This window comes from Drosophila biarmipes, unplaced genomic scaffold, assembly GCF_025231255.1.
Source record: "Drosophila biarmipes strain raj3 unplaced genomic scaffold, RU_DBia_V1.1 ptg000017l, whole genome shotgun sequence".
Lineage (NCBI taxonomy): Eukaryota > Metazoa > Arthropoda > Insecta > Diptera > Drosophilidae > Drosophila > Drosophila biarmipes.
The window spans coordinates 1,426,005-1,442,293 of NW_026114535.1; the positions used below are offsets into that span (position 1 = coordinate 1,426,005).

At 37.4% G+C, this 16,289-nt stretch overlaps 1 protein-coding gene and 1 long non-coding RNA gene across 57 annotated transcripts in view; one reads left to right on the plus strand and one right to left on the minus strand.

Annotated features, from left to right (window-relative positions):
* LOC127012048 (uncharacterized) overlaps positions 1 to 5,443 on the plus strand; it is a 40,867-nt gene extending 35,424 nt beyond the window's left edge. For 6 of the 9 annotated variants that reach the window (XR_007765502.1, XR_007765503.1, XR_007765498.1 and 3 more), the window contains exons 3-4: positions 5,255 to 5,347; positions 5,426 to 5,443. This is a non-coding gene — a long non-coding RNA (uncharacterized LOC127012048). The remainder of the gene's footprint in view (positions 1 to 5,254; positions 5,348 to 5,425) is intronic. The other 3 variants (XR_007765501.1, XR_007765497.1, XR_007765493.1) reach the window with 1 other exon arrangement.
* Positions 1 to 16,289, minus strand: part of LOC108021871 (protein argonaute-3) — a 448,633-nt gene that overhangs the window by 48,892 nt on the left and 383,452 nt on the right. The window lies entirely within an intron of this gene.

A 16,289-nucleotide genomic window follows, 5' to 3' on the forward strand; every position in this document is an offset into this window, starting at 1 on the left:
CTTTAATATTAATTGGAAAATGGGCGTTTAATGACAGTACTGGGCACAGTGGGTATAATCAAAAGTTTTCAAATTGTAATAACAATGATATATTTCTTTTTGCAAAATCGTACGTCCCACTTCAAGTAACTCCAAAATAATATGAAAAAATTCTAGGCCATCATCTACATCTATTGTAAGCCAGTACGAATTCAATTTAAGAACGAGACCGCCACACTATCCATTGAAGAAGAATCGTATATTAAAAATAAAATAGAGAACCTAATGCCTACCGAATTTTAAATTTCCAATAAGAAATTCATAAAACATAGTCTGCAAATTACTATGGTAGGTGGTAAAGTTTGCAACGCGTTAAGCCACACGTCGTCCATGAAATGTTTTATATGCAAAGCCCACCGAAATCAATAATTTAAAAATATATCTTACAAAAAAAGTTAAGAAAAAGTTTTTTGAATTCGGCCTATCTCCACTTCATTCCTCCATACGTTCTTTCGAGTATTTTTTGCACATTTCATACAAGTTAGAAACAAAAATGTGGCAAGCACGATCCGCAAAATAAAAGCTTAACGTACTGCAAAGAAAACAACGAATCCAAGCGGAATTTCGAGTATAAATGGGAGTAATTGTTGATAAGCCATGAGACGGAGGAAAAGGAACTTCAAAAGATGGAAATACTGCCAGGAAATTTTTTGGTAATCCAAGTTTGGCATCTAAGATTACAGGCATTGATGTAGATGTGATAACCCGATGCGCGACGATCTTGCAAGCTTTAGTATCAGGATGTTCTATGAATGTTAATAGGTGTTCCGATGTAGCTAATTTTTTTACTATATGCTTAAAATATTTTTTTTGAGATTTTTGAGAAAAATTTCAATACGGTATTAACGAAAAATATTTATGGCTCCAACTCCAACCACAGTGCGATGTTAGGAAAATTATCTAATCCAATTAATCAAGCTGATTAGATTACATATAAATTGTTTCAGTTACCTTATAAAGGGATTTTAAAAGTTGCGAGGTACAGGACTGTACATTGTACATTTATAATCTTCATCTAGATCGATTAACACGTCAGTACTATAGTATTAAATAGTATTAAGTGTGAACATACTGTTATGTTATGGATTATATTTTAGTGTGTACTTTCGATTACATTGTGTCCTCGATTGTCGACACTCAACGAATGTAAATCATTGAAGAGAAGACGCAAAGCACTAAAAAAAGAGCCCTAAATCTTTATTTAAAAAGACATAAAAACACCCTTAGATAACATTAGCAAAAGTGGGCGTGTCACAAAAACAAATCAAATCACTAAAGACCACTCAAAGGGCCAAACTCTCCGTGTGTCGAGTGACACTACAAAGCCAAGAGCTAGAGATGTACCAGGTCAACTTTTCTCACCAATCACACTGCACGATCACACCACCGCTGAAGTCTGACTGTTAAAGGAGTTCGTGCTGTAGCAGCTAGCTTTTTTTTTGTCAAACATATCCGTTTTTAAATTCGAACTTCCTAAACATGGTTAAATAGTTAAATTCTCCACCAGATGGGCTACGAAAAAATAGCAGAAGTTTACTGAGCAAACTGACTATTTAACAAGAAAGGAAGTTAGCTTCGGCAAGCAGAAGTTGGTATACCCTTGCAGTTATAAGAAATAATCAACGTTTGTAACGTTTTAAAGATTGTTGCTCCGACCGATAGGACAGTCTTCGCATTCTTCGGAGCAGGTTCGCCGGGTGAAGTCCACTGTTTCGACTGTTTCTTGGTCTCTGGTGTGTACCAGTGGATCCATGTTTCGTCGACGGTCGCGAAACGACCTAGAAACTCCATCGGATTGCGCTTAAACAAGTGGTCTCACGGTTGCGTTTGTTGTCCAAAGTGAGCAAACGTGGCACCCATCGCGCCGACAGCACTCTCATGCAAAAATTTAATGCAGGATATGCCCCACGCAGCCTTTTGACATGCCTACTATCTCAGCTATATTGAGTATCTAAAATCAGCAGTCTGCCAAGAAAAAATCATGGATTTTTATCACATTATCCTCTGTGGTAGCCGTTTTCCGGGTACCTGGGCGTGGCGCATCAAAAACCGACGTGCGACCACGTTGAAACTCATTAAACCAATTTTTGACGGTCGCCATCAAAGGAGTAGAGTCACCGTACACAGCATCCAATCGTTTTTTTTTTTATTTCGGGGTGCGATTTCCCTTCCAAAAACAAGAATCAAATCACAGACCGATATTGCTTTTTCTCAATTTTTCTAAAACCCGCGAAACCTGCGATTTCACACGCAGTCAAAACAAAACAGTCCAATTCGCCTGAAATTTCGACAGTAGCCGTCTACGATAGTGACGCTATCGGGCGGTGAGGCTAAGTACTTATCGGACTGCCTTCGTATATCGTATATATTGACATGCAATAGTCAAGCTGACTTGGAAGGTTGTGATTTAATTAAGCATATTCTTCGCGGATTAAACGACACAAGTGGCTTTACTACGTCACTTTATTTTAGCGAAAGTCTTGATCAATTGATTCGCCGTTTAATAGATCTATTTATCACTGCCAAATTCTTACTCTGGTCGTAGTATTTGCCACAATTGTCGCCGGGCTTATGATAATGAATTGCAACAAGCCCATACGTCCACTCAATAGTTGCTTTACAGTTGAAAGCGTGGATCATCGATTCCGTAACTGCCCGAAGCGTGTGACGGGAAGACTGCAGCAGACAGTGGCGACTGTGGCAGATCAACAAGCTGTTCCTGATATAATTGGTAACCATTTAGTAGTATTTAGTAGTATGTTCTCATATTTTCGTAGATTTGTTCCGTCTTATGCAAGTATAGCCCGACTATTTTTTTGAACTATTAAAGAAAGCAGGACCGTTCCCGACGGATGAAGAAAAAATGAAAGTTTTTAAGGACTTAAAAAATCGTTTATCAACTCTGCCAGTTCTTTCCCTAATCGTAAAACGGAATTACATACTGACGCCTGTTCTTGAGGTTTTGGATCAGTTTTAAAGCAGAAACAAAACGATGCAAAAACGCATCCAGTCTTTTACTATTCAGCAGCCGAATCAAGGTACCACAGTTTCGAACTCGAGACACATGTTATTCGTCGTTTTAGACTATATTTAGAACACATTCCCTTTAAATTGCCCGAATTGCTCTTTGGTCGTTAGAATCTGATAACTGAAATTATAGAATTGTCTAGTAGACCGTCCTGGCGAAAGAATGCCGCAGGTTGATGCTTTAAGTAGGCAAACGGAATTTTAAGCCATGAGGTAAAAAGGGTAATGGAAGAACCGCGTGTAGTTAAAAAATCGTCAGAATTAGAAGATTCGTCAGAGTCTTTAGAATTAGAAGAATCATCAGAGTCGTCAGAAAAGTCAGAATTAGAAGAATCATCAGAGTTCTCAGAGTCGTTAGAAAAAGCAGAATTAGTAGAATTCTGAGTCGTCAGAATTGGTAGAATTGTCAGAAGTAGCAGAGTTAATGGCTTAAGAAAGTTCAAGGCTTGTGGAATTTGGAAATTTATAAAAAAAAAGTGGAATAGGTTGTGCCAACTAATGGCACGGTGGGAGCTATGCCAAATGATATAGACTTTCTATTACAAAAGGATGAACGCGATGAAGTTATAAGTAAAATACTTGATGAGTTAACAGAAGGACCAGTAAAAGATTTTGTTTGGTTAGATGGTGTTGTGTAACACGAAGATACGAACCAGAATAGGACTTTGTATCAAGTATTTGACATGATTTAATTAAGTTGTCCCATCAAAAACTAGGTCAGTTAGCTGCAGATTACTGCTACAATAATATAAAGTGTATGTATTGGTTTAACTTAATGAGAATGAAAATATATGAGTTTATTCGAAATTGTTATACACAGTTTTTAAAAAGCGCCGATTCTATTTGATACGATTTACATAGATCATTTAGGGCCCTTGCCTTGTATAAATTCAAAAAGAAATATTTATTAGTAGTAATTGAATCATTTACATAGTTTGTGAAGTTAATCCCTGCAAATTCTATAAGTACACGTGAAGTAATTGCGATACTAAGTAAATATTTTGAATTTTATAGTAGACTACGGTGAATTATCTCTAATAGAGGTAGATCTTTTACATCATTAGAGTTAAGAGAATTTTTGGCGGAACGTAATATTGGTCACATAAAAATGGCGACATGTGGCCCTCAAGAAAACGGACAGGTTAAGAGAACGAGTGGTGACATCGATGCACAGCGGTTGCGTTCATAGGCCAAAAATCAAAAAATCCATCTAAAAATATTAAGTCAAAATGTAAGCAAATCAGCTCTAAATTGTCTAAATTGTGCATTGGCAAATTGTTTTTAATTGTAAACATAGAATAGAATGCGTTAACACGTGAACGTGGACAAAGGTACGCAAATTATCTCCGATTTCAATTATTTAAAATGGATCTTAAGGTTGAAGGTAATTAATTTAATAAGTTCTTTTACTGAAATTAAATTGAATATTTATTATTTGTTATTATTGTGCCCCCTGATCACCCCGGAGGTACTTGTCAAAGTTTTAAGGTAATAAAAATGTTAAGTGTAGCTGTTGATATTAGCTGATTTGTATATAATTATTTATAATCTCAAGCTCTCTTACCGACGCAGACTACTATTCTTCGTTTGTTTTTGTGATGTTTCTTTTACGTTCGTCATCCGTGTTGTGAATTTTCACGGATGTACATTTTTGTTCTTTGGTGCACTCAAAGTTTAGAAAGTATTGAAAACAAAGGCTACGCAGTTGATATAGATTATCTTGACAATTGTATTACTTATATTTACAAAAAAAAGTATTGCTTATTGGGCAAAGTACATAAATAATCGAATAAAAAGTTCAATTGTTCAATATCAATACAATTGGCTGAACGCTATTCAAAGCATTGCAATTGAGCCTCTGAAACAAAGTTTCAAGTACTGAAAGTGGACGACTGAAAAATGATTTTGCTGAGGACGAAACGTCGTCGGATAGCGCTGCTTGAAAACCATTATGAGTCTGCAGTTTTTGTTTTGCGCTCAGTCGATTTCCCACCGATCTTAAAGTCATCCGAAGCTGATATTGAAAAGGTTTTATCGCTTCTAATGGACACTGGAATAACGAGACTTGCTTATTCGTGAATTCATAAGTAGTGAAACTTCTTCATGCGTATTTCCAGGCTATGAAAAAATTCTTAAATTTAAGACTTCACTTCGCCTACTAAACAATACAGCTATTGGTATTTTACAGCTCTAAATACTGTGATTGAACATTTTTTTGATGCCACGGAGAACGCTTTAATATTAACTGGAAAATGGGCGTTTGATGACAGTACTGGGCAAAGTGAGTATAATCAAAAAGTTTTCAAATTGTAATAGCAATGATAGATTTCTTTTTGCAAAATCGTACGTCCCACTTCAGCTTATTTGTGAAAATAACTCCAAAATAATATGAAAAAATTCTAGGCCATCATCTACATCTATTGTAAGCCAGTACGAATTCAATTTAAGAACGAGACCGCCACACTATCCATTGAAGAAGAATCGTATATTAAAAATAAAATAGAGAACCTAATGCCTACCGAATTTTAAATTTCCAATAAGAAATTCATAAAACATAGTCTGCAACTTACTATGGTAGGTGGTAAAGTTTGCAACGCGTTAAGCCACACGTCGTCCATGAAATGTTTTATATGCAAAGCCCACCGAAATCAATAATTTAAAAATATATCTTACAAAAAAAGTTAAGAAAAAGTTTTTTGAATTCGGCCTATCTCCACTTCATTCCTCCATACGTTCTTTCGAGTATTTTTTGCACATTTCATACAAGTTAGAAACAAAAATGTGGCAAGCACGATCCGCAAAATAAAAGCTTAACGTACTGCAAAGAAAACAACGAATCCAAGCGGAATTTCGAGTATAAATGGGAGTAATTGTTGATAAGCCATGAGACGGAGGAAAAGGAACTTCAAAAGATGGAAATACTGCCAGGAAATTTTTTGGTAATCCAAGTTTGGCATCTAAGATTACAGGCATTGATGTAGATGTGATAAGCCGATGCGCGACGATCTTGCAAGCTTTAGTATCAGGATGTTCTATGAATGTTAATAGGTGTTCCGATGTAGCTAATTTTTTTACTATATGCTTAAAATATTTTTTTTGAGATTTTTGAGAAAAATTTCAATACGGTATTAACGAAAAATATTTATGGCTCCAACTCCAACCACAGTGCGATGTTAGGAAAATTATCTAATCCAATTAATCAAGCTGATTAGATTACATATAAATTGTTTCAGTTACCTTATAAAGGGATTTTAAAAGTTGCGAGGTACAGGACTGTACATTGTACATTTATAATCTTCATCTAGATCGATTAACACGTCAGTACTATAGTATTAAATAGTATTAAGTGTGAACATACTGTTATGTTATGGATTATATTTTAGTGTGTACTTTCGATTACATTGTGTCCTCGATTGTCGACACTCAACGAATGTAAATCATTGAAGAGAAGACGCTAAGCACTAAAAAAAGAGCCCTAAATCTTTATTTAAAAAGACATAAAAACACCCTTAGATAACATTAGCAAAAGTGGGCGTGTCACAAAAACAAATCAAATCTCTAAAGACCACTCAAAGGGCTAAACTCTCCGTGTGTCGAGTGACACTACAAAGCCAAGAGCTAGAGATGTACCAGGTCAACTTTTCTCACCAATCACACTGCACGATCACACCACCGCTGAAGTCTGACTGTTAAAGGAGTTCGTGCTGTAGCAGCTAGCTTTTTTTTTGTCAAACATATCCGTTTTTAAATTCGAACTTCCTAAACATGGCACTACCACCAGCAAAGAGAACCACGGAAAGAACGTCCACTTAGTTAAATTCTCCACCAGATGGGCTACAAAAAAATAGCAGAAGTTTACTGAGCAAACTGACTATTTAACAAAAAAGGAAGTTAGCTTCGGCAAGCAGAAGTTGGTATACCCTTGCAGTTATAAGAAATAATCAACGTTAGTAACGTTTTAAGGAATGTTGCTGGCTTCAGCGACATTAAACAAAAAATTATTTTGTTATTTCTCTGACCTTTTCTTTGACAGCTTTATGTTAGAGTCTTCCCATTTTTATTAAATTTAATTTGAAATTCTTCAAAATATAAAAATTATATTCCCAATATTATAAGATAATATGTCAAAAACCACCGAAGCTATAATTTGTATCATATTATTTTTCCGCCAATTTTCCGATTGTTCCTATGGAAGCTATATGACAAAGTCGTCCGATTTTAATAAAATTTAATACGAAATGCAGAACTAACTAAAAAATGTTATTTCCAAGCTTAGGAAGTTATATGTTAAAAACACCAAAGATATAATTTTGTCATATTTTCCGACTAATTTTGCAATCGTTTCTATGGCAGCTATATGATAAAGTTGTCCGATTTTGATAAAATTTAATGCGAAATTCAGAAATAAATAAAAAATTGTATTTCCAAGCTTAGAAGGTTATATGTTAAGGCCTATCTGCATCCGTGAGTTAAGCTTTGTCCAAGCGAGGTTATTACGGCGCATGCGCGACTGCTAGCGCAACTAATGCTGTTCGGTTGCAAAGCTTAACAACAACAAATTTTTGTTGCTTTGTGCGTTTCTATGTGTTTTTCGTACCATAGTTTTTCGGAAGCACGCAATTTATAAGAGAAGTGATTCATAGGAGAGGGCGGGATAGCAGTGGGGAGACCTTCACACCCAAGCGACGAGTACTAGCCGGCTGTATATAGCGTGCGCTGCTACTAGTCCTAGGTATCAGCCCAAACATCATCACTTATTTTTGGATCACGGTAATGCATATCATTCCACATTCGTTCTGAATTATTTCTGCAAGATACAGGTCGCAATTTTCATCCGAATCAAAACAATAAAATAACTTTGTATTTTTAATGGTAAAGCTTCTATTCAAACCTAAAAACAACTTAACAAAAAGTGGGTTAATCACTGTTTATTTAAGTTCAACTAGAAAAGAATTTTATCTCGAGCACAATAAATTTTTTTTGGCCGGGGTCATATTCTTAGTTAGTTTGAGTACACATTTATGCAAAAAAAAAAAAACATTTTGTAAGCCTCTAAAACCTTTAAGAGTAAGCAGCAGTGCCACACACGATCAAAAGCTTACTTTACATAATAGTCCGCAGTAATACTTTTTTTATCTTAAGGCTTACGGATATGGTTGACCACCCGATGCATTTGCTGTTCAGCGATGTGCATGCTCCTAAAACCAAACTGATGAATTGCGTCCTGGAACTACTTTTCTGTCAATACTCATGCCCAAAGCTTTTCCTGTTCGGTCGCTTAATTTGGTCTTTAACTTCTACATCAATAACAGGGGAAAAGTCATCAAAAGATTCTGTACACCAGAGCGTTCAGTATTACGGATAGTACCCTTCGGTCGAAGGTGAGGAAGTTCTGGAGAGGCTGTCGCTTAAGCCCGCGAGTGAAATTCCACATCTTGAACCCTCGAACAGCTTCCGGATCGATAGCATTAAGGTTAAGGAGAATCATTAAGAGATTTTCTTCATAAAAATCAGCCCTGTTAAAGATAGCAGGGATAAAGTGCTTGTATTCAGCGTGCCGTATTGGAACAGCAGGGGGATAAGTAAATAGAAAAAATCGTCCAATGTAATTGCTTAACGTAATCTAAAATAGCAGCGCCCCATCCAAGACTGACAGAGGATTGATTGGCCGTCAATATATACTATCCGGGGTTGTGAGCGACTTAATTAGCGGTAACATAGTGCTCTAGGTAATAAAATAAACTGGTTCAAAACTGGTTTGTAACTCATGGTGGTTTTCTAAATTGTGGACAAAATTACCAGCTGCGTTTAAGACGGTCTTAATACTTTTGGTTTTTAGATGAATGAATGAACATGAAAGATAGGTCTGTTTTCAAAATGAACTTCCATTTCTATTGGTATGAGTTATTGTAAGATTACTAGGCACAGGGGACTGGCAGCAATAAAAGTTTCGGTGGAGAAAAGCTGTTATAAAGTCGAAATACAATTTAGGGCTTATTAGTTATTCTTGAATTATACTGGGGAAGAGAAATCGACCTATAGGGAACATTGTTCCTGTTAATTTTGAACAGACCGTTGGTTTTTGCACCGCGGAAAATGCGTTCGACGGTCCAAATCCACTAGCTAAACATACATTTTTAGCTAGAGCTACATGAAGGCGACTTTTGTTTTCCCGTAAATACATTATGTTTTCGTGTGTCCTATGTGTTGACAATTATAACACCTAACAACTTCACTTAACACTTAAGAGGTCAGTCAGACTGCTAAGCCAACGACTTCATATCGTCTAACATTATTTGAGGACGACTCTAGCTCAACGAAGGAAATATTAGATCTGTAATTATTGTAGGTTGTAAACATTGCTACAGTCCTGCGCGTGGCACCCTGATGAAGAAGCCGAGCTGCACAGAAAGCCCAGGAATTTGGATGCCAACTCTGACTGTTATAGCTTTTGTAGTTCATAGTAGTTCAAGATCTCAGCGTTCATACGGACAAGCTATATTTGCTTGTGATCCCGATCAAGAATATAATATATTCTTTATGGGGTCGAAACCAATTCCTTCTGCCTACTTCTTTTGCGACGAATCTAGTATATGCTTTTACTCTAGGAGTAACGGGTACAAATATCTTTTATTTTAATGCATGCTGACTTCCGGCGGAGAATGGTATATTGAAAATGACATTTTATCAAGTGACCATGACGGCCGAGGTAAAGGAGAAAATCAGTTCTATTGCTAAGTGAATGCAAATCGCCTGATAGGCCGCAAACATGGCTTACGCGTTAAAAGTGTGTGCTCCAAGCGATCGCACCCTCTGCGGCAGATGTCATTTTTCGGGCACTTATGAAACCATCTGCGGTAAAAGAAGGTTTCTACATTATTGCAAATGAAAAAAAAAAACATTCAAAAGTAACCTTAACGTAAATAAAACAAATAAACCTGGGAAAATGGTATGAAAACTTAATTACACCATAAATAAAAAGACGCTTTATTCACCAATAATTTGTGGCGTTACTGTTTAGAATGACTTACGGAATGGCAGTATAACGAACTAAGAAAGCGAGTCTTGCTATATTGATCATTAAGCAGATTAAACATATCAGTTATCAACAAGCATATTTAAAAAGAAGGGGAGATAACTTCGGCAAGCCGAGGTTTGTATACCCTTGCAGTTATAAGAAATAATCAACTTTAGTAACACCACGTGAAATTTTTAAGGATTGTTTCCGACTTTAGTGATATTAAAAAAAAATATTTCTTTTTTTTTTGAGACCATTTTTTTGACATTTATATGTTAAGTAGTCCGATTTTTATTAAATTGAATTCAAAATATCTTTAAAAATATAAAAAGTTACATTCCCAATATTATAAGAGAATATGTCAACAAGCCCCAAAGCTAAAATTTGTTTGATATTATTTTCCCACCAATTTTACGATCGTATCTATGACAGCTATATGATATAGTCGTCCTATTTTATTAAAATTTAATTCGAAATTCAGAACTAATTAAAAAATATTATTCTCAGGCTTATAAGGTTATATGCTAAAAAACACCAAAGATATAATTTTTATTTCATGTTTTCCGACTAATTTTCTGATCGTTCCTATAGCAGCTATATGATATAGTCGTCCGACTTTTATAAAATTTAGTTTAAAATTCAAAACCAAATAAAAAATGAAATTTTCAAGCGTAAGAGGTTATAAGTTAAAAAACACCGAAGATATAATTTTTCAATATTATTTTACCACTAATTTTCCGATTTTTCCTTTAGGGGCTATATGATATAGTCGTCCGATTTTGATAAAATTTAATTCAAAATTCAGAACTTATTTAAAAATGTTATATCCAAGCTTAGAAAGGTATATGTTAAAAAACACGAAAGATATATATATTTTTTTAATTTTTTCCCCGATAGTTCCTATGGGAGCTATAAGATATAGTAGTCCGGTCCGGCTGGTTCCGACTTATATACTACCTGCAATAGAAAGAAGACTTTTGGGAAAGTTTCAGCCCGATAGCTTTAAAACTGAGAGACTAGTTTGCGTAGAAACGGACAGACAGACGGACAGACGGACGGACAGACGGGCATGGCTAGATCGACTCGTCTAGTGACGCTGATCAAGAATATATATGCTTTATGGGGTCGCAAACGTTTCCTTCACTGCGTTGCAAACTTCTATCTGAAATCATTATACCCTCTGCAAGGGTATAAAAATAATAACAATTATCAATTTTAAGTTTGCAAGGACAGCGGCGGTGCAGATTCACAATGCTTACAGTGAAAATAGAAAATTGTCCTAATGGACTTCGATTTGGGCAAATAATGCATGTTCGTGACGAAGATACGTAAAACTTAATAAATAAAAACTAAGAATGAAGCAAACGAGTTAAAATATTAGCTTCTAATACCGGGATAAAAATTTAAGTGCAAATTAAATGATAAAGCGTGTTATAATTATTACAAAAAACTTAAAACGGCTTGTGCAGACAAAAATCTTATGTACATCGTGGCAAATTTAGAGGATAATAATTTCATGTTAGTCCAACAGGAACATTGAAAATTAGGCGGCTAACAAGTTCTACAAAACTAATGAATTTTAAAAGGTAGTACCAAGAAATACTCCGGAAGTAAGATTTTTCGGCCTAAAATACATTTTTTTCTTCGGAGCTATTTAAAATACGTTCGTTCTACGGTTCGGTTCTATTAGAAGCTTTTCATTTTCCTGTTCAGTCCAATTCCTTTGTCACCTGGGAGCCGTGTGACAGTTAATTCTTATAAAACCGATTTCTCTATCATGTGTATTTCAAGTACCTTATAACACTCAGTAAAACTAAGTAAAAAGAACCCCAAATGTCACAGAAAATTTCAGCCCTTATACCACCTAGTTCTGCACCCACCGAGGATAAGGAAGATTTGAAACTTTGTACTAATGAGTAATTCCACTAGGCAATTCGAAAATGCTAATTACGCTAGCATGCAAGAACAAATATTTCGTGTTTACTAGTTTCTGGCACCAACACATCTACTAAGGACTGAGCAATTTCTAAATTTCATCTTGCCCCAATACCCGTATTGCTCTTGAACGCCTTAACGGGTCGAATGGTCGTCCTTCCTGGCTGGTTGTGTGGTACCCTGGCATAGGAGTTTTGACACACTTGTTGTTCCGCGACTTCGCCGGTAATGGCAGGGCTCTCAAGGAGAACGCGTCTTACAACCACAAGTCGATTGTCCGCTCGTCCTTCGCGCCATGTCCTTCTTAGTCGGTGAGTAGTGCCTTTCACCACCTTCTCGAAGTAGCGATCTTGCTCCTTGTAGGCTTCTCACGGCGCTGTTTCCGACGATCGAATTTGTTGTTGGTGACTTATTGGTGTTGTTGCTGCATGACTTCGTTCTCTGACTTACTTAACGGATTGACATTTTGTCATCGACTGATCCTGCTTCCATAGCTGGACCCAGTTATATAGGATACCGTTACCGTTATCTTTCGCTTACGGCGCGCCAGCGCTCTCTCCTTTCTCTCTCTCTCTTCGGTCCTTCTCTCTTAGAAACAAAATTGTACATAATTATCTACTTCACTTTTACATTTTTATAAGCAAAACAACATGTTTTTTGTAGATGAATTCACTTTAAACCATAGAAAGTTTAACAAATAGGGGGAAAAAAAAAAACCTTGACAAAAGTTTGGGGGCGGCAATGCGTTTAAGGATAGAATAATTAGCATTTTATTTTTAAACCCGTTACTCGTCATTGTTCTTGACCTACTCCACTTCTTCCATTAGCACTTCCCCCTTGTTAAAGTTCTAGTTTACCATGGTTTTAAATTTTTTTTTTTAATATAAATTTATTGATTAATATGTCGGCATGTGCCGTGGTTAAGCAATATAAAGTTGGCTAAAGTATATGTAATAATTCTACTTGACAATTTTTATTAGCGGAGAGTATCGAATTTACCACTCGCCGCTGAAATATTAATAACAGTCTATAAAAAAAACTGTTTGGACTGCACGAATGCCAGGTTCCGACAAACTTACCCCCTTTTAAATCCTGTGCGATGAGATCTCGACGCTTCGGATCCTGTGATTTGGAAAATATTATAGTGTATAAATATATATAAATATACGTGCACCAAAAACACTGCTGATCTTAAGTACACCAATTCACTTAAAGACAAAATATATATATGCAATATGCCTGAGGCATGGGTCGTCCTTAACTGCTGGTGGTGAGACTCGTCTTCTCTAATTGTTTATCAGGATCAGTATATCGATTTACTTGATTTCAATGCTTCCAATGGTTTTGATTTTAACTTGTGTTCTGTTTGTATTATATGAGGCTATTGGCCTTTGGATATGCATAAGTTCACTCTAGCTTTGAGTCGATGGACACACTTATATTGCACCACTACTTTTTCGAAGTATACTATTAGTCACTACGCCTCTAATTGGATGGCTCAAGCAGCAGAACAATCTTCAGAAGCATGAGAATCATGAGTACTGAGGCCACAAGCATCCCAAAACGTCGGATGTCGTCCTTACGGTTGATCTTCTCCTCCTTCTTTGATTATAAGGGCGGAGGTGATCCGACACATGAGAATCTTTCGAGTTATTTGTGTTCTTCTCAAGAGCTGCTGGATTCTGGTGGCTGATCCTAAAAGCAGAGGACTCCGTGGACGACTGCCCCTGGAAAAGATGCCTTCCACACCAAAATAGATTCTTCATCTTTTTTCTAATCGTCTAAGGGGTTTTATACCCTAGTGGAGCTTTGCCAGTTTGGACCGGATAAACTAGGTGTTCTCTCGGTATCCGATATCTTTGGAGTCAACGGCCAGCTGTTGCACTTTGCCAGCTACCGAGGTGTGGTTACCAGTAGGCCGATCGTGGCCGTTGTTTTGGCCACGCGACACCAGTAATTTACCGAACGGTACTTTCTTTTGACTTTATTAGCCTGAGTCTGGAAGTCAAATGCACCCCGTCCTCCACATCAAGATTTGTCCTTGTTTCTCTATGTGAATATTTTATATGAACAGCGGTAACAGGCTCGAAGTGATCGATGATTGACTTCGCAAAAAGAAATCTGCGTACGACCATTGTTGTTTGTTGTTTATTTATTTTTTCAGGTGCCCATTGACTTGTGGCTTCGACCCCCTCCTGTGATCAAGAGTCTCATGTTTTATCGGCAGAGCTGTCCGGGTAAAGCAAGGTGTAGTAATTTTTGTACTATTATTCAAGTTTGGTGGCGCTGTGCAGTATTCTCGCAATATTTTTCAACCAGAGATCTACTCGGAGATCCTCCCTTTTGAATTCCGCTAACTAAGTTAATGGGGACGTTAGCAGCAAGCTGTCAATCTGGGAGTTCATGTTGTCTTTCAAAACCTGGACCAATTCACCTTCAGCGATTTTACGCTTTAGTTTGAAATGCAAGTTGCTCTTATCCGAGACATACTCGCTGAAGGTTTCGGGCTGCCCTTGCTTGTGCTCCATTCCGCTCGTTTCATTTTCTGCGTCAACGAGTAGTTGTTAAAGTCATAGTCTGCGGCTTTTTTCTCTATTAGTTGCCAGTACCATTTAATGCCCGCACCTGCCAGTTGAATATGGAATTCGCGGAAGACTTGTTGTCGGCTTACGTCATACAACACTTGCAATCGGTCGACGCGGAACAGAAAACTTTCAACTGTCATGCCCCGACAGCTTCCGTAGAACTTCAGGTTCTGTTTGTCCAACGTGAATTCTTTTGACCTTGATCCTTGAAACGACGTTGGTGCGGGACTCTCTGTTCCATGGGGTATCTATCCGCGTGGGTGTTCTTAGCCGGTGCATTTGGCTATTGAGCATGTCTTGTGTTACAGGTTCTAGAGGCGGAGTCTCCTGGTACCTCAAAAAACCATACGGGGGATTAGAAAAAGTTTGACCTTCTTTTGAGACCACCGTTTTCTTTTCTTTTCACTTTGCGTTTGGTATAGCAGGATCAGGTGATTCCTTTCCAACATCCGGTTAGTTACGTAAACGCAGAATAAGTCGACAATAAAAATGTTTATATACGGGGGTGCTGCTCTCTGCTCCGCAAGTCTCTCTTCGGTCAAGAACAATCCGCTATCTGAGCCCCAAAAATAAAACAAAACAAGTATCCCTAACTAGCCGCTTCTACGCAAGAGGGTTCCACTAAGGGAGCAAGCCTTTACTTTCCTTTTCTATTCAGCTGAAATGTACAAAAATGGAAATTGGCTGCATCTAGACTAGGAATCTGTCATAAACCCCCCTCCCGCCAGTCGTCGGTAATCGGGTTATTGACCGATCATTCTCGGGCTCCACAACCGCATTCCTATTTTTCTGGACTCGAACCAAGCAAACGACCTGACGTTTGACGTTTGACGCTGAAGGGCGTCGGCCAGAGAAACTAAAGATCGTTCCCCGTCCAAATATGTCGAGGGAAAAAATAAAAACTAGAGCCATGCAAACGACCTGACCAATGTCTAGTACGTTGTAGGTCGTCGGCTTTACGTGTTCTGTCAGTTTCCCCACCTTCATCTGTCCTGGCTTGACAAACAAAAAATTCACCCACACCGCAATGGCTAAACGCGCTACCGTAATGTTTGAGCTCTTGCTCTTTCTGGACTCAAACGACCTGACTAATGCCTAGTGCGTCGTGGGTTATCGGCCAAAAAGCACAACTTTAAGAAATAGTCAATAGTATAAAATAGATACCTCATAATTCTTGATTTAAGGAAATTCTGGTAAATTTGGCCATGCACAAAACAGGAAATTTTAACAGTTAAAACCACTTCAAAGTCAGCCCCCTATTCTGCGACAAGGTTCTGGTTGAGTAGCTTCTCAACACTGACAGTCACAGAAGTTGCGGACTTTAACGTTAAAGGTTTAAGAATAAAAACACATAAGTAAGCATGTGCACATTAAAAAAACCTGCAACCACCTCTCTGCTCTATAAAACAGTCAAATTACTCATGGCAAATAAAGATGAAAGTTATGCCATACTCAGGTCAGACCCTGAAAATCCTCATGTGGGTCGAGTTCTGAGAAGGACTTGTGCCGAGGAAGAGGAGTTCGATGTTCAGGCACAATTTTTGCCGGCATAAGATGCGCAATACGATCCCCTATTATCAAGGTTGTCCGTCGAAAGTTGTGTCATTCTGTTTGATCTACTCCACTTCTTGCATCAGCAGACCCATTCTAGCACATCATGGTTTTAAATTATTTTTCACATTATA